The sequence below is a fragment of the Bos indicus genome, chromosome 11 (genome assembly GCF_029378745.1).
Source record: "Bos indicus isolate NIAB-ARS_2022 breed Sahiwal x Tharparkar chromosome 11, NIAB-ARS_B.indTharparkar_mat_pri_1.0, whole genome shotgun sequence".
NCBI classification, from domain to species: Eukaryota; Metazoa; Chordata; class Mammalia; order Artiodactyla; family Bovidae; genus Bos; species Bos indicus.
In genome coordinates, this window is record NC_091770.1 from 105218327 (window position 1) to 105243490 (window position 25164).

The 25164-nt window shown below is 55.2% G+C and overlaps 1 long non-coding RNA gene across 1 annotated transcript; it reads right to left on the minus strand.

The window, feature by feature from the left end:
* Nucleotides 1–1365: 1365 nt before the first annotated feature.
* On the minus strand, nucleotides 1366–7593 carry LOC139185897 (uncharacterized). The gene is made up of 3 exons (XR_011569521.1): nucleotides 7140–7593; nucleotides 2381–7035; nucleotides 1366–2287 (listed from the first exon to the last, which is right to left on the minus strand). It is a non-coding gene; the product is annotated as an uncharacterized lncRNA (long non-coding RNA).
* Between the last annotated feature and the right edge of the window lie 17571 nt (nucleotides 7594–25164).

Below are 25164 nucleotides of genomic sequence, written 5' to 3' on the forward strand. Positions count from 1 at the left end.
CCATTTCCTCCTCCAGGGGAATCTTCTCGACCCAGGGATCAAACCCGGGTCTCCCACATTGCAGGTGGATTCTTTACCATCTGAGCCACCAGGGAAGCCCCTAGTAAAGTCAGAGAGGTTCTAACTGGGAGAATTTTATGGCCCTGCGTGGGAAAAGCTCATCACCACTACAAACTTCCAATCCCATGCCACTCCTGAGGCTACAGAGGCTGGGAGGCAGTACTGGCCAGTGAACCCAGGAGCCGAGAAAGCACCTGCCTGAAGTGATGCCCTGGGGCATGTTGGAGCACCCACACGTAAGTAGAATGCGGTGGGGGAAGGAGCTGACTGTCCAGCAGGGGACAGGACAACACTTGAGACCCTGGGAGCCGAGGAAGGAAAGACCTCAACAAAGCCTTTGGTCTTGAGCAGGGCCCTCTGTTGGAGGGGAAGGTGTCCTGGGGTGAATGGTGGCCTCCTGGGACCTCTGAGTGATACCTTATAGGTGGGAGCCCCGGGATTTTTATAGATGTCACTAAGCTAAGAGTCTCGAAATGAAATCACCCAGGGTTACCCCAGTGGGCCCTAAACCCAAAGGTGAGTGTCCTTATAAGTGACATAGCGGGGAGACTCAGCGGGGAGAGGAGAGGAGAGGACGGAGCAGGGGCAGGAGTGCTGCGCCCACAGCCAAGGAGGCCTGGGGCCCCAGGAGCTGAGGGCGCTGGAAGGACCCTCCCCTGCTTTCAGACGTCTGGCCTCCAGGACGGGGAGAGAATAAAGCTCTGCTGCCGGAAGTCACCCCGTTGTGGCCGTCTGTCATGGCAGCCACAGGCCGCAACTGCAGGGGTGGGGAGCAAAGTAAGCTGATGCTGGAGGCAGTGGGCGTCTCCTGAAGGCTCTAGAAAAGCTCCTGGAAACAGGACCAGCAAGGTTTCTTTCTGCATTCACCACCCTGCCTGGCCCCGGGGGCTCTGCTGTGGGCTCCGCTGAAGGGGGCGGGGCGGGTGGGCGTATCTGGAGCTCACCCGAGAGGTGTGCGTGGACAGCAGGGCACAGGGCCAGCCCAGAGGGTGTCCTGGTCTGAGAGCCAGGCCGAGGCTCAGAGGGAAACAGGCAGCCCCTTTCTTTCCAGAGACCCTCCAGGGGTGAAACCAGAGCCCTTTGGGGTGTGCCAGCCCCCCAGTGCAGCGGATTGGCTTTCAAACTCTGGTAACGTTACAACCAAGGAAATGATTTCCCAGGAGAAGCTCCCGGTCTGGCAACATACTAAATAATTTGTTGTTTTGAAACTTTTGCAAGATTTACTTGATTAAAAAACCATCAACTATAGTTTTGAATCCACACATTCGAGGAACATTCTTGAAACATACTAAATAATTTGTTGTTTTGAAACTTTTGCAAGATTTACTTGATTAAAAAACCATCAACTATAGTTTTGAATCCACACATTCGAGGAACATTCTTGAAGATTCCAGCTTATTAAGATGGAGGAATGGAGTTTGCAGAGCATCTCGCATGACACCCCCACCCCCGCCCGACATTCAATGAGCCACACGGCTCGACTCAGAATGGCCGTGTGGGACAGACCTGAGATTAATTTTTCATGGGGCGTTGGACTGTAAATGATTTTTCTATTTACTTATGTAACTCGTACATAAAAGATGATGGCACTTAATCAAATACAGACCAACTGCAAATTATGCTGGGTAAACAGTGTGAACAAATTCAATATGCTATTGACCATTTATATATACACGCACACATGTATATTATTGATATATATTTAAGAGTAGCAATCTACCTCACACTGTTAACCCTGCCTGGATAGTCTTACGCTTTCCAGGCCTTTGCTTGTGGTTTCGAGAGTCTCAGATGCCACTGCACCGAGTGCTTGCTGTAGCAGGCTTGCTTTCCATCCCGTCCCCACCAACTTCTGTGCCACCAAGGTTCTGGGAGGACCATGAGCACCTTTAAAAAGATGCACTTTTTATGCTTTGCCTCTCTAGCCTCTAACACAGAGCATCTCAACTGAGGGCAACTTTGGCCCCCAAGAGACGTCGGGCAATGCTTGGAGGTATTTGTGGTGGTCACAGTTTCTGCAGGCACCCAGTGGGCAGAGGCCAGGGATGTAGCTAAGCGGAGAATTGACTTGTCCAAAGATGTCAGTAGCGCTAAAGGAGAAGCCCAGGTCTGAGGCTGCAGCAAACTGGGTCCTCGGTGGGCGGGGAACGGCGCACACGGCTCTGCGTCTGCTCTGCTGCTCCCTGGAGCGCCTCCCGGCTTCTTTCTTAGCAAACGCCCTAGTCTCCTGGAAGGCAAGCCCCAGGATCACTTTCAGGACAATGCCTCCCTGCACCAGGGCCCCCAGTGTACCCCACAAGCCCTAGATTAGAGCACTAACCCCAAACACTTGGTTTCTCAATGGATCATGAAGCCCACTGCACACATCAACTCCATCTTGTTCTTTCTGTTTCCCCAGCAGCTGCACAAGGCCCCAGAGCCTAGTTTGCTCTGAATAAATGTTTTCTGGGTAGCTCGCTGACTGGCTGGCTGACTGAGTGGATAGTGGATGGATACGAGGGTGAATAGATGGATGGATAGATAGAAGGGTGGATGGTTGGGCGTTGGGGCATTGGGAAGATGAATGGATGGATGGATAAATGAATGGAAGGAAGGATGGACGGGGGATGAGCGGGGGATGGATAGATGGACGGGGGATGGAGGAGTGAACGGACGGGCAGGAGACCTGGCTGCAGGCCTCTGTCTGCCACCAGCTGGCTGTTTGCCTCTTGAAAGGTCAGAAGTCTGCAGACTGAACAACTCTGAACAACCTGAATAGCTGTCTAGAGAGGGCAGCGGCTTCTTTCCCAGGAGTGCTGGGAGCTGAGAACTGCGTGGAGGTGGCCTCTGGGATGTGCTGGGAACACGCTTGACGCCTGAGGGAAGTGTTCAAAGAGATAAAATACAGGATTCCTCATTTACTTTGATTATTTTTGATCCGATAAATAACTTTACCTTTTTAGTGTAGGTTTATCTTAAATGTTATGGGACACACTTATACTAAAATAGTGTTCATTGTTTATCTGAAATTCAAATTTAAGTGGGCATCCTGTATGTTTATTTGTACTTCTATCTGGGGACCCTGCCTGGGAAGGAAGTTGTGTGTGTTTTTCTCCTTCACAAACGCTGTGAGGTTCTGGTGCAAAGTTTGAACACTGCTGGCAGAAAAGACCTTAAGGACCCTCGTGGAAGGCCACTGGGTTTCTGGGGGCTGGCAGAGGGGCTGCTACCTCCCACGCGTCCCTCAGGCCCCTGTCAGCCCGGGCAGGACACACGGCAACAGGGAAACTGTGCTCCCGGCCGGCCCGCCCTGCGCTGCGCTGTCCTGCTTCGAGGCCCCTTTCACGGTCAGGCCAGCCGTCCAGCCCTCCTTGGTCTGGCCTTTTGGGGACAATTCCAGGTCCCCTTCCCTGTGGTCAGTCCCAGCTCTGCTTTGAGATGACAGATAAAGTCATTAACTGCAAAGCAAGCAGCAAGAGGCCATTGCAAACTCGTCTTTGTTTGTGGATTTGTCCCATCCTGGGAAACCAACAGAGAAGGGTTTGGAGAGCTCACCGGCGCTACAGACAGCTCCAGCCGGAGGGCCCAGGCAGGGCGGGGGCTGCCCGAAGATGCAGACGCGGCCAGCGGAGGCACTCAGCCTGAGGCTGTCCTCGGTCCTGCCTGAGCCTCTGCCCCCTCCGCCCAAGACCCCAAGACCCCAGAGCAGCGCCTAGATTTCTGGGATCAAAGCTTTACCAGATCTCACCCATCCCCTGACCCTTCATTAACTCCCTGTGGCCCCCTCCCCACGCCTGCCAGGTGCTGGGAGGGTCCATCTCGGGGCCCCTGACCCTCGGGAGCCAGACGGGGGTAGGCTGGAGCATGATTCAGCCTGAGAGTATCGGGGGGCTTCTCCTAGGAAGGGGCTTCTACGTTGAGTCCTGAAAAGCGTCTGAGTGGCAGTGAGAGGGAGATGTCAGAGTCTCAGTGGGACCCGCTCGTGGGGGGCCGGGGGAAGGCCCAGTCTCAGGGTGGAGAAGCTGGCTCTGCCCTGTGGGGTGGGGGCGCAGCAGGGCTGGAGGGAGAGGTGAACCCCTGCTTTCTGTCCTGCAGGCCGGGTGCAGGGGCCCTGTTCCCTGGATCACAGGAGTCTGGGAGGGCGGTGCTCAGGAGAAATGCTCTGAACACGGCGGGTCTGAGATACCAGCGGGGCAGCCAGAGGGACCGTCCGGAGTGCAGGACGCCACCCCACCATGCCCGGCTTAGACCTCAGGCCCCGGCCATGCTTTTTGGTGACCCCATGCTCCGGGGGATCCCACCGTGAGGCCAGGGCGGGGAGCACGGGTGCAGGCGGGTGGCCGAGGCTGGCCCACAGTGACCGCGGCCACACAGACGCCCGCAGACTGCCCGGCCCTTCCTCCTCGGGGTTGCGGAGAGACGCTGCGGGACGTGAGTCTCCCTGGGCCTCCTGCTGGCTGTGGGCCACCCCAGCCAAGGTGACCCTCCCTCCAGGCTGCCCAAACCCAGATGCAGGCCCTCACTGCGGGGGTCCGGCCCCGCGATGCCCCCTTCCTGGCCTGGCAGCCACGCTGTCCCTGGGCGGCGGTCCAGCTCTCAGGGTGATGGCAGCTGGCACCCTCAGCGTGGATTTAACTCCACCTCTGACTTCAGGACTTCATGGTCTTTCTCTGCCGAGGTGCAGGTAACGGCAAGCGAGGCTGACACTGAAGATCCGCTTGCCCTGAATAGATAAATCAGACCCAGAATCTTGCTGGGTTTGCGCTCTGCAGGTGAAAACACACATCACTTTTCACAACTGATAGTTATGGTGGGAGGAACAGCCCGAAAAGTTCTCTAAAAATAGACTTAATAACAGTGCAGCCTGCAATTATTATTTTTCTCTGAGATCTTAAAAATTCCTTCTCCCAAAGATTTTTTTCTCTTGGCTGAAAATATCCTCCGGTGCACAGACAGCCTGGGCTCCGCAGCTTTGACAGGCCGTGTCATGCCAGGACAGGGACAAAGGCAGGCTGCCGTCGGGGGGATGAGGTGACGGCTTGGAGGCTGAGGGGTCCAGGATGGGGGGGCGCGGAACACCCAGCAGGGCAGGGTCCAAGGCGGCCCCGCTCCCCTCCCCCAGCCCAGAGGTGAGCCAGAACCACAGAACCGGGATGCTAACAAAGGAGATTAGAATCAGCCCGTGCTGGGTTGCCAAGAGGGAGGAGAAGAAAAGAGATGAATTGCCTTTGATAAACTGCTGGTAGGTATTTCAGCAGGAGAGAAATTCAAAGCTGACCCCCTCCCCAGCATTGTGAGGAATTGTACCCTCACTGCCCCCCAAATTCTCGTGTGGAGCCCGCGCCCAGCACCTCAGAGCCCAGCCTTACTTGCAAACAGGCTCCTTAGAGATGTGATTAGTTACAGCGGCTCACTCTACAGCAGGGTGGGCCCTGATCCAACGTGACTCGTGTCCTTGTAGGAAGAGGGGACTCGGGAGGAGGCCTGGGGACCAGAAGAGGCCCGCGGAGGACGCATGGCCACGTGATGCCAGAGCAGGCACTGGAACAACAGGCCCACAGCTGGGCGCTGGCGAAGGCAGGGGGCAGCCCCCGGAGCCTCTGGGAAAGCCCGCCCTTGCCGACCCCTTGGCTTGGGACTGCCGCTCTCCAGACTGCGAGACGAGAGGTTTCTGTCGTGTTAAGCCCCTAGCCTGTAGTAATTCATCTCAGCAGCCGTGGGGCGCAGGCAGGCTCATCTGTCTGGGCAGCCTCGACCGTGGTCCCTCCTCTGGGGTCAGTGACTGCAGACACAGCTCTCCCAGGTGAAGGTCGCCCCGCTTCGGTGTCTGCTCGGCGTGGAGAGATCAGCCGAGAGCTCAGCGAGCATCTGGAGGACTGGACTCTGCAGGGGACACCCAGCTTCCACCTGCAGCCCTTTAGCCAGCAGGTCCCATGCCCTGGCGCCCTCGCTCCATCTGTGCGGGGGTGTGGTGGGGGAGTCTGTGCACACACACGGTTACCCAGAGGCCTGAAGGGAATGGTGGAGGGGGGCAGCCCTGGGTCTGCAAGAGCCCCAAGGCAGGTGGCACTTCCAGGCAGACTCGTTAGCGGTGGTCCTAGCCAGGGTCCCCAGGATCCAGACACCCTGCTGGTAACTGGTGTGTCTGAAGTTCGGCAGATTTGGACAACTGAGAGAGGAGACCACGGCAAGCTCCCCTGGAGGGCCGAGGCATGGCTGCGGGTGATGGTCTCTCCGGGGCAGGGGACTCTGGGATCTCTCCAGGGCAAGGCACACGTCTATCCAACCTGGCCAAAGGCCCTGCCCGCCTCGTGCAGGCAGCGACGGTCCTGTGGCTAGAGGAGTCGGTGTGTGTGTTGGGGGGGAAGGTGGCTGGTCATAGGACAGCGATGCCCACCTAAGGCACCGAAACTGGACACGAGCGCCCCAGCATCAGACCGGGCTGGAATCCACGCGGCCGGTACCCACAGCTCGGTGTTGACCGTGTGAGGATACCTGGGGAGCCCCTAAACGTGCAGACTCCTGGGCCTCAGGCTCCGGTTCAGAAGGGCTGGGTGACCCCAGAACCTGCATGTTTGGTGCGTGGTCTTGCGTCTTCATTCCCTCCCACCTCTCTGGCAGCTGAGGACCTGGCTTATCCCATTCACTCCTCGTGGCCTCTCCATCTGCAGGTCTTGGCCTCAAGGTAAACCCATGCACAGGTGGGGCGCCCACGGCTCCCCCTGGGGCAGGCCCATTAGCTGCAGCCTCAGCTCCTTGGGCCCGGGAACTGCAGTACCTGTCATTAAAGGGACCTGATAAACGCTCCCAAAGCCACGGACGTAAGCGGTGCAGCTGGCATCTAAAGGTGTCATCTGTCATCCCCGTTGTTTTCCTATTTTTACAGGCAGGCTTCACTTCTGGCAGTGATCTGCTCCTGGGTCTTTTGTCTATTGCACGTGTGGGTCTTCCGCTGTTCCCGTCAGGCCTCTCGGAGGCCCTGTGTGTGCACAGCCCCTGCAGATGGAAACAGCAGCAGCTGTCTCAGGGCATCCCCTGTGGAAATCAGACGGGCCCACGCAGAGCGCTTGCAGCAGCTCAGAGACCACACCTGCACTCACCTGGCCAACGAGCGGTCCCGCACGGGCAACTGACAGAACACCCAGGCTGTGACGAGGAGCAGATCGCTGCCGGAAGTGAAGCCTGCCCTCAAAACCAGGAAGCACTGCGGATGATGGGTGACACCCTCAGACGCCAGCTGCGGAGCTTACGTCAGAGGCTCTGTGAGCGTTTATCCGGTCCCTTTACCCCTGGAGGATGAGGAGGAGTGGCCAGCACGCGCCCCGGAGTGGGACCGCCGGATCGCGAGGCCGCTCTGTTTTGAATTTTCTCCGGAACTTCCTGTTTCACACAGTGGCTGCAGCCGTTTACAGTTTACAGTCCACCACCCGCGCACGGCGATCTGTCCTCCACGTCTGAGCGACTGAACCGAACTGATTGGCCATCTGCATGTCCTCCTTGGGAAAACGTCTATTCAGGTCTCCTGCTCCGTTTTTAATTAAGTTGTTTATTCATTTATTTATTTATTTTGATGTTGAGCTGTAAAAGCTATTTATATATTTTGGATATTAATCCCTTATGGGTCATACTATTTGCAAACATTTTCTCCCATCCAGTAGGTTGCCCTTCCCTTTATTGCTGGTTTCCTTTGCTATACAAAAGTTTTTAAGTTTAACTAGGTCTCATTTGTTTATTTTTGCTTCTATTTCCATTATTCTAAGAGGTGGTTCCAAAAAAAAAACAAACTCAGTGATTTAAGTCAAAAACTGTTATGCCTTTGTTTTCTTCTAGGAGTTTATAGTATCAGATCTTATTAGACCTTTAATCCATTTTGACTTTATTTTTGTGTAAGGCATTAGAGAATTCTCTAATTTCATTATTTCCATGTACCTGTCCACTTTTTCCGACACCCTTATTGGAGAGACGGTCTTTTCTCTAGTGGATGTTGCTGCCTCCGTTGTCGTGGGTTGCCTGGCCGTGCTGTGAGCTCCTCTCCGGGCTCCCTGTCCTGCTCCACTGACCCATGCGTCTGTTTTTGCCCCGCCACCACACTGGTTTGATCACTGTAGGTTTGCAGTGTAGTCTGAAGCCAGGAACCAGGATTCCTCAACCTCTGTTCTTCTTTCTCAAGATGGTTTTGGCTCCTGGGGGTCTTTTGTGTTTTCATACACGCTCTCTTACATTATTTGTTCTAGTTCTGTGAAAGATCCCACCGGCATTACAGTAGGGGTTGCACTGAATCTGTAGATGGCCTTGCATAGTGTGGTCATTTTAAAAATATCGGTTCTTCCATTTCAAGAACAAAGAGCATCTTTCCGCCTGTTTGTGCCATTTCAGTTTTTTCTCATCGGTGTCTTACGGCCTTCCTAGTACAGATCTTTTACCTTCTTAGGTAGGTTTCATCCAAGGTGTTTTTTTTTTTTTTTTTTTTTTATGTGATAGTGAATGGGATTGTTTCCTTAATTTCTCTTTCTGATAGCACATCGTTTGAAAAAATACATGCACCCCAAAGTTCACAGCAGCTTTATTTCTACCAAGATGTGGAAGCAGCCTAAGTGTCCATCAGCAGATGAACGAATGAAGAAGGTGCACACGCAGTGGAATACGGCTCAGCCACGTAAAAAAGCGTGACATGTCGCCGCTTGCAACCACACGAATGGACTTGGAGTGTTAGGTCAGACAGAGAAAGACAAATGCCGTATGACGTTACTTATACACGGAACCTAAAAATAGAGCCAACGAGTGATTGTAACAACAACAACAAAACCACAGCAGGCAGTGGCTTCAGCCCTGAAACTGAGAGACGCTCGTCCTTGGAAGGAAAACCGTGACAAACCTAGACAGAGTACTAAGAAGCAGAAATACCACTTTGGCGACAAAGGATTGTGTAGTCAAAGCTGTGGTTTTCCCAGTAGTCATGTATGGATGTGAGGTGGACCATGAAGAAGGTTGAGCACCAAAGAGTGGATGCTTTTGAACTGTGGTGCTAGAGAAATCTCATAAAAGTCCCTTGGGCAGCATGGAGATCCAACCAGTCCATCCTAAAGGAAATCAGCCCTGAATATTCATTGGAAGGACTGATGCTGAAGCTGAAGCTCCAGTACTTTCCCCCTGATGTGGAGAACTGACTCATTGGAAAAGACCCTGATACTGGGAAAGATTGAAGGCAGCAGGAGAAGGGGGTGACAGAGGATGAGATGGTTAGCTAGCGTCACCTACTCAATGGACATGAATTTGAGCAAACTCTGGGACATAGTTTGCATGGTGAAGCCTGGCGGGCTGCAGTTCACGGGGTCACAAAGAGTCAGACATGACTCAGTGACAGAACAGCAACAAAGAGCAAGAAAGAAACAGACTCAGAAACGAAGAAGAAACCAGTGGTTAGAGTCGCGGAGGGAAGGGGGGTCATGCAAGGGCAGAGGATGCAGTGCTACAAATTATATGTAAAAGCAGCTCAAGATACAGGCAGTATAGCCAAGGAGTACAGCCAACACCGGATAATAGCTACAAGTGGAGCATAACCTTTAAAACTTGCGAATCACTATACCGTGCACCTGTAACTTATACAATGTGCTATGGTTAGTCGCTTAAGTTCAGTCAGTTCAGTTCAGTCGCTCAGTCGTGTCCGACTCTTTGCGACCCCATGAATCACAGCACGCCAGGGCTCCCTGTCCATCACCAACTCCCAGAGTTCACCCAGACTCACGTCCATTGAGTCAGTGATGCCATCCAGCCATCTCATCCTCTGTCGTCCCCTTCTCCTCCTGCCCCCAATCCCTCCCAGCATCAGAGTCTTTTCCAATGACTCAACTCTTCGCATGAGGTGCCCAAAGTACTGGAGTTTCAGCTTTAGCATCATTCCTTCCAAAGAAATCCCAGGGCTGATCTCCTTCAGAATGGACTGGTTGGATCTCCTTGCAGTCCAAGGGACTCTCAAGAGTCTTCTCCAACACCACAGTTCAAAAACATCAATTCTTTAAAAAAAAAAAAAAAAACATCAATTCTTTAAAAAAAAAAAAAAAAACATCAATTCTTCAGCACTCAGCCTTCTTCACAGTCCAACTCTCACATCCATACATGACCACAGGAAAAACCATAGACTAGACGGACCTTTGTTGGCAAAGTAATGTCTCTGCTTTTGAATATGCTATCTAGGTTGGTCATAACATTTCTTCCAAGGAGTAAGCATCTTTTAATTTCATGGCTGCAGTCACCATCTGCAGTGATTTTGGAGCCCAGAAAAATAAAGTCTGTCACTGTTTCCACTGTTTCCCCATCTATTTCCTACGAAGTGATGGGACTGGACGCCATGATCTTCGTTTTCTGAATGTTGAACTTTAAGCCAACTTTTTCACTCTCCACTATCACTTTCATCAAGAGGCTTTTTAGTTCCTCTTCACTTTCTGCCATAAGGGTGGTTTCATCTGCATATCTGAGGTTATTGGTATTTCTCCCTGCAATCTTGATTCCAGCTTGTGCTTCTTCCAGCCCAGCGTTTCTCATGATGTACTCTGCATATAAGTTAAATAAACAGGGTGACAATATACAGCCTTGATGAACTCCTTTTCCTATTTGGAACCAGTCTGTTGTTCCATGTCCAGTTCTAACTGTTGCTTCCTGACCTGCATACAGATTTTTCAAGAGGCAGGTCGGGTGGTCTGGTATTCCCATCTCTTTCAGAATTTTCCACAGTTTCTTGTGATCCACACAGTCAAAGGCTTTGGCATAGTCAATAAAGCAGAAATAGATGTTTTTCTGGAACTCTCTTGCTTTTTCCATGATCCAGCAGATGTTGGCAATTTGATCTCTGGTTCCTCTGCTTTTTCTAAAACCAGCTTGAACATCTGGAAGTTCATGGTTCACATATTGCTGAAGCCTGGCTTGGAGAATTTTGAGCATGACTTTGCTAGTGTGTGAGATGAGTGCAATTGTGCAGTAGTTTGAGCATTCTTTGGCATTGCCTTTCTTTGGGATTGGAATGAAAACTGACCTTTTCCAGTTCTGTGGCCACTGCTGAGTTTTCCAAATTTGCTGGCATATTGAGTGCAGCACTTTCACAGCATCATCTTTCAAGATTTGAAATAGCTCAACTGGAATTCCATCACCTCCACTAGCTTTGTTCGTAGTGATGCTTTCTAAGGCCCACTGGACTTCACATTCCAGGATGTCTGGCTCTAGGTGAGTGATCACACCATCGTGATTATCTGGGTCATGAAGATCTTTTTTGTACAGTTCTTCTGTGTATTCTTGCCACCTCTTCTTAATATCTTCTGCTTCTGTTAGGTCCATACCATTTCTGTCCTTTATCGAGCCCATCTTTGCATGAAATGTTCCCTTGGTATCTTTAATTTTCTTGAAGAGATTTCTAGTCTTTCCCATTTTGTTGTTTTCCTCTATTTCTTTGCATTGATCGCTGAGGAAGGCTTTCTTATCTCTTCTTGCTATTCTTTGGAACTCTGCATTCAGATGCTTATATCTTTCCTTTTCTCCTTTGCTTTTCGCTTCTCTTCTTTCCACAGCTATTTGTAAGGCCTCCCCAGACAGCCATTTTGCTCTTTTGCATTTCTTTTCCATGGGGATGGTCTTGATCCCTGTCTCCTGTACAATGTCATGAACCTCATTCCATAGTTCATCAGGCACTCTATCTATCAGATCTAGGCCCTTAAATCTATTTCTCACTTCCACTGTATAATCATAAGGGATTTGATTTAGGTCATACCTGAATGGTCTAGTGGTTTTCCCTACTTTCTTCAATTTAAGTCTGAATTTGGCAATAAAGAGTTCATGATCTGAGCTACAGTCAGCTCCTGGTCTTGTTTTTGCTGACTGTATAGAGCTTCTCCATCTTTGGCTGCAAAGAATATAATCAATCTGATTTCGGTGTTGACCATCTGGTGATGTCCATGTGTAGAGTCTTCTCTTGTGTTGTTGGAAGAGGGTGTTTGCTATGACCAGTGCATTTTCTTGGCAAAACTCCATCAGTCTTTGCCCTGCTTCATTCCGTATTCCAAGGCCAAATTTGCCTGTTACTCCAGGTGTTTCTTGACTTCCTACTTTTGCATTCCAGTCCCCTATAATGAAAAGGACATCTTTTGGGGTGTTAGTTCTAAAAGGTCTCGTATCTTCATAGAACCGTTCAACTTCAGCTTCTTCAATGTTACTGGTTGGGGCATAGACTTGGATTATTGTGATATTGAATGGTTTGCCTTGGAAACGAACAGAGATCATTCTGTCGTTTTTGAGATTGCATCCGAGTACTGCATTTCAGACTCTTTTGTTGACCATGATGGCTACTCCATTTCTTCTGAGGGATTCCTGCCCACAGTAGTAGATATAATGGTCATCTGAGTTAAATCCACCCATTCCAGTCCATTTTAGTTTGTTGATTCCTAGAATGTCGACATTCACTCTTGCCATCTCCTGTTTGACCACTTCCAATTTGCCTTGATTCATGGACCTGACATTCCAGGTTCCTATGCAATATTGCTCTTTACAGCATCGGACCTTGCTTCTATCACCAGTCACATCCACAGCTGGGTATTGTTTTTGCTTTGGCTCCATCCCTTCATTCTTTATGGAGTTATTTCTCCACTGATCTCCAGTAGCACATTGGGCACCTACTGACCTGGGGAGTTCCTTTTTCAGTATCCTATTATTTTGCCTTTTCATACTGTTCATGGGGTTCTCAAGGCAAGGATACTGAAGTGGTTTGCCATTCCCTTCTCCAGTGGACCACATTCTGTCAGATCTCTCCACCATGACCCGCCCATCTTGGGTTGCCCCATGGGCATGGCTTAGTTTCATTGAGTTAGACAAGGCTGTGGTCCTAGTGTGATTAGATTGACTAGTTTTCTGTGAGTATGGTTTCAGTGTGTCTGCCCTCTGATGCCCTCTTGCGCTTCAGCCATCTACAACTCTGTGCAACCCTATGAACTGTAGCCCGCCAGGCTCCTCTATCCATGGGGATTCTCCAGGCAAGAATACCGGAGTGGGTTGCCATGCCCTCCTCCAAGGGATCTTCCCGACCCAGGGATCTAACCCAGGTCTCTTACATCTCCTGCATTGACAGGCAGGTTCTTTACCACTAAAGCCACCACCAAACTCATATAATATTGCACATCAACCATACTTCAATCAGAAAAAAAAGGATAATGAGGAATCGGTGCTGGCTGGGAGAGTTGTTTTCCTCCACAGAGCCATCCCTAACTAGACTTCAAACTTTACTCAGGTCTCACCAGTGTCTCCCTAATGTCCTCCTCTGTCCCAGGACCCCGAGGGACCCACAGGGCTGTTAGCTCTCACGTCTTCTTGGGTTCCTCTGGGCTGGCACGTTTCCTCAGATTTTTGTTGTCTTTGGTCATAACCTTGGGAAGTTCAGGAGGGCTGGGCGGGAGTTTTGTAGACTGCCCCTCATCTGGGACTGGTCGGATGTTTTCACATCAGTGGCTTTGGGGCAGTGTTCCTCGGGTCACTGGTCCAGCTTCCTCCATCTCCAGTTTGCACTTGGGTGGTGGGTTTGGGGAGAAAGGCTGCAGAGGTGAGGTTCCCCATCTTGTGAAGGGTGCCTGCTGTCAACACAACCCATCACCTTCATCTCTGCTGACCCTGACCTTGGCCACCTGGCTGAGTTGGGGTTCGTCAGTTTTCACCACTGACAACGATTTTTATTTTTCCAAGAGAGACCTATTTTATTATCAGTGCTTCCTGTAGACTCACCAGGCAAGGGGCCTCTCCCTGGGGCTCAGACTTCCCTGAAATGCCATGTGCAGTGCATTTATCACCTGCCATCTATTCATGAGACTCTGGTGTGCACTTGTGGGCCACTCCTTCAGTGCCCCGAAGAAGGGCTTATGACCCTCTCCCAAAAAGGAGATAACAGTTAAAAACCCGGGCATCAGGGTTGGAGGGCCCACAGGCCTGTTTATGGCAGCTTCTCCACCTGGCAGCCATCCCCGCTTCCCCCAGGGGCTGTTGCTGCCCAGCCTGCCCTCTGCACCCCGGGGCACTGACCTCCATGGGCGGCTTGGCTGGGGGCGCCTCCACGGCGGGATTCTGCAGAGCAAGGGCTTCAGACAAACGGAGCTGGGATCCATGCTAATGAGGGCAAAGCAGCAATTTCACAGCTTCTCTGCCCTTTTCAAATATTTATTTCTCAGCCCTGCCGTTCCTCACTCTCAAGCGGCCCGTATCCTAAAACGGCATTTGATTTAGTGCTAACAATGGCAGCCGTCTAAGCCACGGTAGCCCTAACCTTAATTAAGATGACAGAGAAGGGGCCGGGGCTGAATTACAGGGGAGCTCTCTGTTTCCCTACAGCCTTAATTAGAGAAGAGGGGCTGGGCTGCCCTCGTTACAGTCTTGATTTAGACCCGGGGGCCCAGACAGCTGCCTAGCCAGGGTGCCTGGAGCCAGGTCCGCGGCTGGGAGGCAGGCCAGCCGCCCTTCCTCTTGGGAACCCCGAGGCCAGGCTCACCCGTGTCCACCCCTTATGGGCTGCCGTCCTGTCTTCCTTCCTCCCCAGTCTCTCTCCTCATTTTCCTCCTGTGCGTAAATGGGTCTTTACCTGAGTCCTCTCCCTTCCAGAAAAGCAGCCCATCCCCAGGGACCCAGCACCACCTCCAGGTCTGGTTCATGCTCCAGGATGAACTGAGGGGCATGGCAGTCCATTCCAGCATGCTTGCCTGGAGACTCCCTTGGACAGAGGAGCCTGGTGGGGCCGCAAAGAGTCGGGCACGACTGAAGTGACTTCGCATACAGGCACAGGATGGATTGTGTCCCCAAGATCCCTATATTGAGGTCCTAGCCCCAGGATCTCAGTGTGTAACTGGACTCGGAGATAAAGTTGAAAGAGGTGGCTAAGTTAGAAATGAGGTTTTTAGGGCAGGCTAAACCCAACTGACCGGTGTCCTTACGAGAAGAGACGTGGACACAAAGAGAGAGACCAGAAAGGTGCGGAGACAGATGGAGGCAGTGGGAGGCGGGCAGGGAGGTGCGTCTGCAGGCCCCACGAGGAGGGAGCTGGCCAGGAGGAGCCAGCCCTGCCCGCGCCTGCCTGGATGTCCAGCCTCTGAACAGGCAGAGTGTTTAGGCTTCGCTGCTGCCAAAGCCTGTCTGGGGAGCTGTGTGCTGGCTGCCCGGGGCAGACTCCCTGATAAAGGTGCCTGAGAAATTTGTCCTGTTTCTACTCTCCTGGCCTCGCTGGGGCTGGGGGCCCAGGATGGGCATCTGAAAGCACATTTCCCCTCCTGTTTGCGAGCTTTGCCTGGGTCTTCCAGGGTCCCTGGGACCCCAAGACCAGCCCACCCAGCCCAGAGTTGAGGCAGGTGGTTGCAGAGGCCACCGGACGACCCGTGTGCAGACTGGCAGCTCGTGACCCAGAGCCGTGACTTGTGACCACTGGCATTGGCCTCTTTCCACTCCGGGACCAGAACCCTAACCCTCAGTGCAGTGGAAGAGGTCGCCCCCTGCCCCACCATAAGACACGTGCATGGGCAGGGCCCGAAGCTGCCAGATAAAATACAAGATGTTCTGTGACATCAGAATTTCAGCCACAGGACCCAGAAATTCCACTCCTGCACAAGTACCTAAGAAAGACGGGAACGTATGTCCACGCCGAACCCTGTACTTGAACACTAGAGCAGCAGGTGGGAACACGGCCTAGATGGGGACAGACCGGATGTCTGCTGGTAGAGAACATCTGCCCCCAGCACGTGTTAAAAATAGCAAGACAGACCTGACTCAAGTCACCGTAGTCGGTGGGAGAGACTGTGGGGCAGAAATGAGCTCAGCTCTGAGCAGAGCAGGACGGCCGGGGATGGACTCCCACGGTCGGGGGAGACAGGAGGTGGGGTCACAAAGAGGAGCTGGCTGGGGAGCCAGGTGGGGAATTCTGCTCACCTGGCCTGTCAGGGTTCCTGCTAAAGGCCGACATCGAGGATGGAGCGGGGGGCTGTTTCGGGTACCAGTTTCATCAGGGTTCTTTGCTAAACCTGGGCTGGCCGTGCCAAGGGCAGGCAGCAGGCTGAGGTCGAGGAGACAGCCCTTGCCACCACCTCCGATGGTTGGATAAACAGATGCGGTTCATCCACACGAAGGCTTTTACTAGCACGACAAGGTGTGAGGCCCTGGCACGTGGGACAGCGTGGATGAAGCTGGAAAGCACAGGAAGCGAAGAAGCCCGCTATGGACCATGCCTCACACGATTCCACTCCTGCGAGACGCCCAGGAGAGGGAATTCCACTGGGACACAAAGCCGAGGGACAGTTGCTAAGGACGTAGGGGTGGGGCCGGTGAGTGACAGTCAGTGGAACAGGGCTCCTTTCTGAGTTGATGAAAGTTCCCAAAAATGACTGTAGTGACGGTTATGTTCATCTGCAAATATCCTAGAAACTGTGGAGCCGTACACTCAAAATGGATGCCTTGTGAGTCTGCGAATGTATGTCAATAAAGATGTTTAAAAAAAAAAACAGGTGGATTAGATGCCCACCCAGCACACGAAACACACAAGTCACCCAACTGACAGCTGCTTCCCCTGAATGGTGTCAACATTATCCCGAAAAAATTTAAATTTCAGGTAAACAAAAATCTAAGCAGAACCAAGCACCACAGGGTCCTGGTTGTCCACCTGAAGGTCACACGGGCAGGCACTCTGGATGCCCCCCGCCTGCCCGGGCCTGGCCCTGGCTGCCTCTTCTCCAGCCCATCCTAGTCTGGGAGGAGTCGCACTCTGCTCTCCAGGCTCCAGAAAGCAGCCCCTCGTTTGATAGGATGGGCCAGTGATAACAGTGACAGTAATAATAAATCACAGCCAGTGAAATTGTACGTAAGACAACGGATTTGTTGTTGTTCAGTCGCTAAATCATATCTGACTCTTTGCGACCCCATGGACGACAGCACGCCAAGCCTCCCTGTCCTTCACCATCTCGTGGAGTTTGCCCAAGTTCACGTCCACTATATCAGCGATGCCATCCAACTGTCTCATCCTCTGCCACTGCCTTCTCCTTTTGCCCTCAATCTTTCCCAACATCAGGGTCTTTTCCAATGAGTCAGCGGTTCCCTTCAGGTGGCCAAAGTATTGGAGCTTCAGCTTCAGCATCAGTCCGTGCAATGAATATTCAGGTGGTCCACTGGAGGAGGGAATGGCAAACAACTCCAGTATTCTCGCAGCAAGAACACCATGAACAATATAAAAAGGCAAAGACGACTGATACTGGCCGCCATTTGTTGAGTTTTCACCTCGGGCTCTGCATCTGGTTAAATGCCCCAGGTGGGGTGTCTCAGGGAACCCCAGTCAGACTCCCACGAAGCAGGAAAACAAAGCTGAGGGCAGCTGCGGAAATGGACTCAATCCTTAGGTGATGGGTGAGATCACACAAGCTCAGGGACCCTACAGAGGAAAGGAGTCAGAGATGCCGGCCCATCGCGGCCCTGTGTCTGCCGGCGAGCGTCTGTGAGGTTGTGCTGGCCGCCCGGCAGGTGTGAGGACCCCTCCTCCTCCTCCCGGGACCAGAGTTGGATTCCAGGTCCTGGGATCCTGGTGGGGCTCGAGGGTGGGGGTGGGCAGGCAGGGCGCACAGCGGGCCTGGGTCCGGGCAGCAGGTGTAAAGGCGGCCCCGGTGGACGACGCTAGGCCCAGGAGTGTGGAGCTGCATCCTTGTCCAGAGCCCCAGCCCCTCCAAGGCGCCACAGCACAAACACTCCATGGATAAGAGATGAAGCTTTCAGGAAGCGCGGCCTGACCTCCTAGAAGAGAAAGGGAAGTGAAACGCCAGGTGCTTCCCTGAAGAGCATGTCTACAGGAAGGAGAGAAGTGTGCTCCACTGACAGCCGAGATCTGACACCCCAAGTCCTCTGTGCTTGCAGAAACCCCACCCTGGAGAGGCCCTCTGGGCTCCAGTGCCCCCGGCTGGGCCTCCCTCCCTGATACCTGCCCCGGTGGTGGGGTTGGCCCTGGTGTGGGGGTCTGCCCTTGTTTGGGAGGTCTGCCGCAGTGTGGGGGGTCTGCACCAGTGTGGGGGGTCTGCCCTAGTTGGGGTCTGCCCTGGTGGGGGCTCTGCCGCACCCCGTTGCTGGCATCTTGCAGCCGGGTTTAGGGGAGGGGACTGGCTCTGGAGCCCACAGACTGGAGAGGGATGGAAACATGGCTAACAGCTGGTTCACGGCTGCCTCCTCCCAGCAGTTACACAAACACGAATAAACGGGTGCCAGAGAGGCGAGGACTCTGGGGACAGGGCGTAGAGACGACAGCCCAAGTCCAGACCAGGCGTCTCGCTCCCAGCTGAGCGCTCCTGACAGTGTTACGTACATGACAAATTCCTCAGAAAAAACAAGAATTGTTTTTCCGTTTCTCTGTGGCCCTGTGCTCACCAAGACAAGACCTGGCTGACGGCAGCCACTGCTGCCTCCACCGCCCTGACTGAGCCCACCCTGCCCAGGGCCCGGACCCTGTCCATGGGGACCCACCCCACTGCCCTGACCGAGCCCGCCCTGCCCGGGGCCCGGACCCTGTCCACAGGGGACTCCACCATGCCCTGACCGAGCCCACCCTGCCCAGGGCCTGGACCCTGTCCATGGGGACCCACCCCGCTGCCCTGACCGAGCCCGCCCTGCCCGGGGCCTGAACCCTGTCCACAGGGGACTCCACCATGCCCTGACCAGCCCGCCCTGCCCAGGGCCTGGCCATGGGGACCCACCCCACTGCCCTGACCGAGCCCGCCCTGCCCGGGGCCTGAACCCTGTCCACAGGGGACTCCACCATGCCCTGACCAAGCCCGCCCTGCCCGGGGCCTGGACCCTGTCCACAGGGGCCCCATCCTGCTGTGGGCCAGGCCCTTCAATGCTCTGGATTGTCATCAGACAGACATTTGAGGTCACTGGGGAGACTGGCCCGGGGGTCCCACCTGCCTTTTACTCCCATGAGTCACCCAGACAGCATTTCCAGACCCACCTGCAGCCTCTCCCTGAGCCTTGGAAACGTCTGCTGTCCAGAGGGTCCTGGGCCCAGGCCGGACGCACCATCACCCCCACTCGGGAGGGGTGGACAAGGGCCAAGGGCTGCCCAGCCTTTCTGCCCAGCCCCCGCCCTGGGCCAGCCCATGGTCTTGGGGCAGGAAGGGTGGAGGTGCTTCTAGCCCCCTTCCAGCCACCATTCACCGGGGAGGCGCTCTCAGCCCCTTAGGGGTGAAGCCACAGGCTCTCAGCGGCAGACCCCGACCAGCCCCCACCCTGAGCTGAAATCCACGGCCTCTCTCTGTTGCGTGAGGGGTGCAGGGGAGTAAGGATTCCCCTGGGTAGATCCAGAGGTCGGGCACCTCAGAGGATGAGGAGCGGTGCGTACGCCAGGCCTGGGCTGGAGCCCGTGCCTGCGGCCGGCAGCAGTGCCCGTCTGCTGCCCAGACATGCGGGCCTGTTGCAGGGAGGACAGCCACCCCGGCTGCTCGCGGGTGAGGGTGCCAGGTGCCAGCGCACGGCGCCCTCTGCTCCCAGAAGGATGCTCAGATGGACGTGTCCAGAGAGGGCTGTCTTTTTGGGTCCCGGCCACCTGTGGTCTGGGCTGGAGGTGGACGTTTGCGGGTTGGCTTCTCAGCTGCAAAGCCCGCCCGGGGCTCGGAGGGGTGGCCCCTCTGTGGAGACGTGACCGGAGCGCTGGTGTCACTGCCCCCTCCAGGGGCCGCGCCAAGAGCACGGATGCGTGCGGATGCGCCCCGGCTCCAGGGGCCGCGTCGAGAGGATGGATGCATGCGGATGTGCCCCGGCTCCGGAGCTGGCACGCCCTGCACGGATGGGAGGTGTTATTAAACCCATCCATTTCCTGGGACGTCCCTCCCAGCCAAATCCATTTCAAGCCAATTAAACTGAAAAATGGCTGCAGAGCATGGCACGTTGAGAGTCTGTGACTTTGTCAGCCTTGGGTTCCAGGGTCCAGCTTTTGTGGGGCTCCTGCTGAGTCTGCTCAGCCTGCTTGTGGCCCCTGAAGATAACGGGTCCCAACCCCAGGATCCTGTAAATGTGAAGTTACGCAGAAGCAGGGTGTTTGCAGGTGTAACGAAGGACGCTAAGGTGGGAGGGAGACCCTGGGTTATCGAGGGGCCTGATGTCACAAGGGCCCTCGAACAAGGGGCCCAGACGGACATCTGACCCAGGTGGAAGAGAAGCCACATAAAGATGGAGGCAGACACTGACTGCAGTCACTCGGCCCGGTGACTCCAGGTCCTGGAGCTGGGCTCTGCTCTTTGTCCTTGTGGGGCGCCTAAAGCCTCCAGGGGCTGGAAGGGGCCAGAAGGTTCCTCCCCTGGGGCCTCCGGGGGGGGTGGGGGGCGAGGTCCTGCCGACACCTTGATGAGGGGGACCTGGGAGAGAATGAATCCGCCCACCTGTGGTCCTTTGCAGCGGCAGCCAGAGCGCCACCCTGCGGGGAGGAGCCTCGTGGGGTCTGGGCGGAAGTCTCTCCTGCTCTGAGGGCCTGGGGCCTCCCAGCTGCAGGTGACGATGCTGAAGTCTCCTCCGGGCCATGCCGGTCCCGCCCGCCTGCTTGGGAACAGTGAGACCTCAGCAGACCCTCGTCCCAGGGTATGTGAGAAGAGGATGTCACGCACACCTGATTAGGAGGCCGGCTCTTCCAATAAGACCCAAAAAGGTCTTGGGAAGCCAGCCGCCTGCATGCCCAGCCCTGGGGCAGTGTCTGCCGTCCAGAGGGGTCTGGGCAAAGCTCTGCTCCCTGTTCTAGGGTCCAGGCACCCCGCCAGCCAGCAGCCCCAAGTTGATGACTTCAGCGGGGTTGGTGGGAGCTCGCTGAGCCTCCTGGTGGGGGTCTCGGGAGGCCCTGCGTCCTGCCCTGACCAGTCACTGGGCCCCAGGCCTCGGGTCACCTGCCACATTGCATGAAGGGCTTCCCACTTCCCCTGGAGGCTAGAGGAGCTGAACACTGCCTGTACAGCCGGCTACAAGGACAGAGAGCAGAGCCCAGCTCCAGAACCTGGAGCCGTGCCGGCGGCCTAAGGGGCCAAGGAGCTTTGGAGGTTGAGGTGGGCAATGAGCGCAGTGCCTGATTCCAGCAACGGGCTCTGCTCATCCAGCTCCCTGCAGGTGGGAGACACTGACGACTAGTTCCTGCTGGAGGGATTTCTTATGGCCCAGACCACCGTCTGAGGACCCACAGCCAGCTTCCCATGGGCACCTTGACTCATTCACTCACTAGAGCCAGCAGCTTGCCCTGCAGGGAGGGCAGGCAGTCACAGGTCTCGGCCATGCAGGGTCAGTGAGCGGGGGGCTCGGGGCTCAGCCCCCAAGCCTGGCCCTGCCGCCCCCGGCAGGAACTGCAGGTACCTTCTCCAACCTCTGCAATCACTGACCTGGGTTCCAGGCACCCACAGCCACAGGGCCACAGGGGTCTGACCTTCCAGCTAACCTTGGCGGGCATGGAGCTGGGCTGGGAAAGACATTGAATAACAATTCAGCTTGCCTCTTCTAAGGTCCTGGCTGTTGGTGGGAGCAGGGGAGGGGTGCTCGCTGGCTGCCTGCTGAACCAGAACTTCCAGAAGGCCTCTTTCCGATTGGAGTCTGTACTTTTCATCTCCTAAGCCCCAGAGCTGGTGAACGCAACAAGGGATGGGGGGAAATCTCGACTTAATTTTTCATGGGTGACTTTTCTGAATGAAGTCAGGTCTTATGTGTGTAGACTCAAATGCAATGATAATCAAATGCCTTTGGTTCTAAGCCTCTTTCCTCCTCGGATTTCAAAGCATTTTCGCCCTGAAATATGAGAACTTCTTGGCAGATTGGACTCCGCCCGCAGGCTGTCCATCATCCTTGTGCACTTGGAATAACAACAATTACAGCAATAATAATAGTATTAGCGCGCATTGTAAGGTGCTTTATGGCAGACAGAAGCCCTTCCACGTCCATCATCTTCACCTCACCCTAGAGAAAGCTGGAGACGGCGGGGGAGGCGGCAGGGCCTCCACTGCAGAGCAGGCAGGTCGGGCCTTCGCTGCACCCCAACTGTGGCCCTGGCTTTGGGGCCCCTTGCTGGGATGATCTGCTCGGCGCCGGGGCCCAGGCCTGAGCCCCAGCCCCACCCCTCCCAGAGCCCTGACCCAGCGCCTCTCCTGGGCTCCGGGGTCGGCCTCCCATGTCCGTAACTGCTGCTGCTCAGCCTGTTTCGTGATCCGCCCCCACCTCTTCCTGCAACACCCCAAAGAAGGAGGTGAAGCTGAAGCCCCGATACTCTGGCCACCTGATGCGAAGAGCTGACTCATTGGAAAAGACCCTGATGCTGGGAAAGATTGAGGGCATGAGGAGAAGGGGACAGCAGAGATGAGCTGGTTGGATGGCATCACTGACTCGATGGACACGAGTTTGAGCAAACTCCAGGAGATGGTGATGGACAGGGAGGCCTGGCGTGCTGCAGCCCGCGGAATCGCAGAGTCGGACACGACTGAGCGACTGAACAGCAACAGCAAGGGTCTCGGAGGCCCTGGTCCCTGGAGACGCCCTTTCCAGTGTGTTTCTTAGACAGCATCTTGGAAGCCAGCATCTTGGAAAGCAGCTTGCGTGTTTTCGGGTTTGAGCGAACAGAGGGGCAGGGAGACAGAACCACAGACGCTCGGACCTCCCTTCCGGCTCCCCGTCACCTCCAGGCCTTGGGCTCCCCAGGGCTCTGAGAGCCGAGCCCTGAGGGTGTTGTTGCTTGAAGACTCCTTCTTTCTGGGTGCATGGCGTCCCTGCCCCTCCCAGGGCTGAGGCGTCCGAGGGCTGCCTGGGGCAGAGGGGGTTTTGGCACCTGCCTCCTCTCCCTCCCCACCACCCTTGCTGCCCCAGGAGAAGCCAGGCTGGGGTTGGACGCCCCCCCTTCCACCCAGGGCACAGCTCCAGGGCCCAGCCAGGAGCCCACTCTTTCTCTGCCTGGCAAGCCCAGTGCTGGAGAGACGCTCTCACTTCCTAGAGATGGCTGCACCTCCTTCATGGACCGCTGATCTGGGGAGGACTGCGTGTCCCTCCTGGAAGCCCTCAGACGTGCCTCTCTGCCAGCCGAGAAGATGCAGCTTCAGAACCCGAAGGCTCACTGGGATTCCTCTCGCTCCAGGGGCCCTGGCTGGGACCCCCTGCACAAAGCATTTCCCAAAGCTCTTCCTTGGCACCTGAGGCCCAAGAGGATTCCTGGGACACGGCCGATCTCATCTTTCCACCACTGACCCACCGTGAGCCCCTGAGCAGCTGTCCCTGTGCAGGAGGAAGACGAAGGGGTCTTAGAGGAAGCGGGATCACATGAGCACTGGCGTCCAGGCAGGAAGAAGCGGCTGACCCCTCTCCGGCTGCTCCCGGGGGTGGGGACGACCGAGCAGCATATTTGGGGAGGATGCGTAGATGTCAGGGTGTTGTGTGACAAAAGATATAAGCAACACAATCTCAGCTCATCCACACACACACACACACACACACATCCACACACATCCACACACACACACATTCGCACACACACGCACATCCACACACATCCACATATACACATCCACACACATACATGCACACATCCACACACATATACACATCCAGACATACATACACACATACACACACATATATACATGCACAACACACACACATGCATATACACATTCATACATGTACACACACATACACAGGTACATGCACACATACACAACATACACACATGCACACACACAAATACATCCACATCCACACATACACACACATACACACACACGCATATACACACCCACACACACACGGTAAAACAAGCCTGGGACACAGCTCTGAAGGCAGCCACCCCGGGAGGCGGAGGGAGGCAGGCAGGGTGAAGGGCTGTGATCACAGGCTGTGGCACCGGCCCCCACGGGGCACTGATGCCCGCCCTCCAGCTCCGGTCTCTCAGTGGCACCAGGGTTAAAGGACACTTGCGCAGTCTAGGGAGGACCAGCCGACGGTGCCCACCTTGGCCCACGGCAGCTCCCGCGATGCTATCCGCCTGGAGGGGTGACGGCCTTTGCTTCATCTGTCCACTGGGCCCGTGTTTCCTCAACGCACGACTTCCATAATCATGAGGACGCTGCACAGCTTGAGGTCTGCAGCCCCGCCTGTCACAGTGGCTGGGGGGAGTCTGAGAGCCCAGGATGGGCTGCCTCTGCCCTCTGGCCCACCCCCACCCCTTGGCCCATCAGGGTGGGTCCCCCAGCCCCCTCCCAGGGCAGAGCAGGAGCAGCTTCCTGGCGCCCTGGCTAATGGGGGCCCGTTGTCCATAATGCAAAGGGAAGTCCTCCCCTCGCTGGCCGTAGTCGGGGCCTGGGATCTGCTGGCCACACGCCTCACTCAAGAGCAGGCAGGCTGATGGCTGCAGCCTTGAAATGGAAATAGTGACCTACACACTCCAGGAGGCAAGGAGAGGGGTTGCGGCCGCCTTCCCCACTAGGGCCGGGCCTGCGCCGTTTAAAGACCTGTGAAGGGCACTTGTTCCCAGAACATCTGACAAATTGGTGGTCTCGTCTTTGCGCCCGCTGCCCTGGCCGAGTGTCCCAGAAAGGTTGGCACACGAGGCGGAGCCAGGCTATGGCGGGTCCTGGGAGGGAGGGGCAGGCTCTAAGAGTGAAGCAGGACAAGCTTTCCCAGGAGGGGACCCCGGGAGGCTCGGGGTGCTGGGTGGCCTCTGCTCAGAGCAGAAGGAGAACCACCAGTCGTGGGAGCAAAGGCAGGAAGCAGGTGGAGCTGCAGGTTCTGGGACGTGTGCCCAGATTCCACGGGAACCAGGCTGCAGGCCTGGAGGTGAGGGCAGGGCGTCAGTCCTGAGTTCTCTGTCGGGACAGCACGTCTGTGCCCTGGGCGCCTCCCACATGACTCAGCAGAGACACTCCATGTGATCCTCAAACCCCAAGAGGATGTAAACTTAGCTTGTTGGCTTCGAAACTCAGGTTCTCGTTTGGAGACACTGACGGGGCCTGGGAACCTGCATTCCACAGGCAGGTGGTGACGCTGAGTCCCCGGGTCACTCGCTGAGAAGCACCAGCTCGGGGGTCAGATCCTGCTGGGAGCTTTGCCTGTGGTGAGCAGGTGTCTGTTCGGCAGCCAGCCATG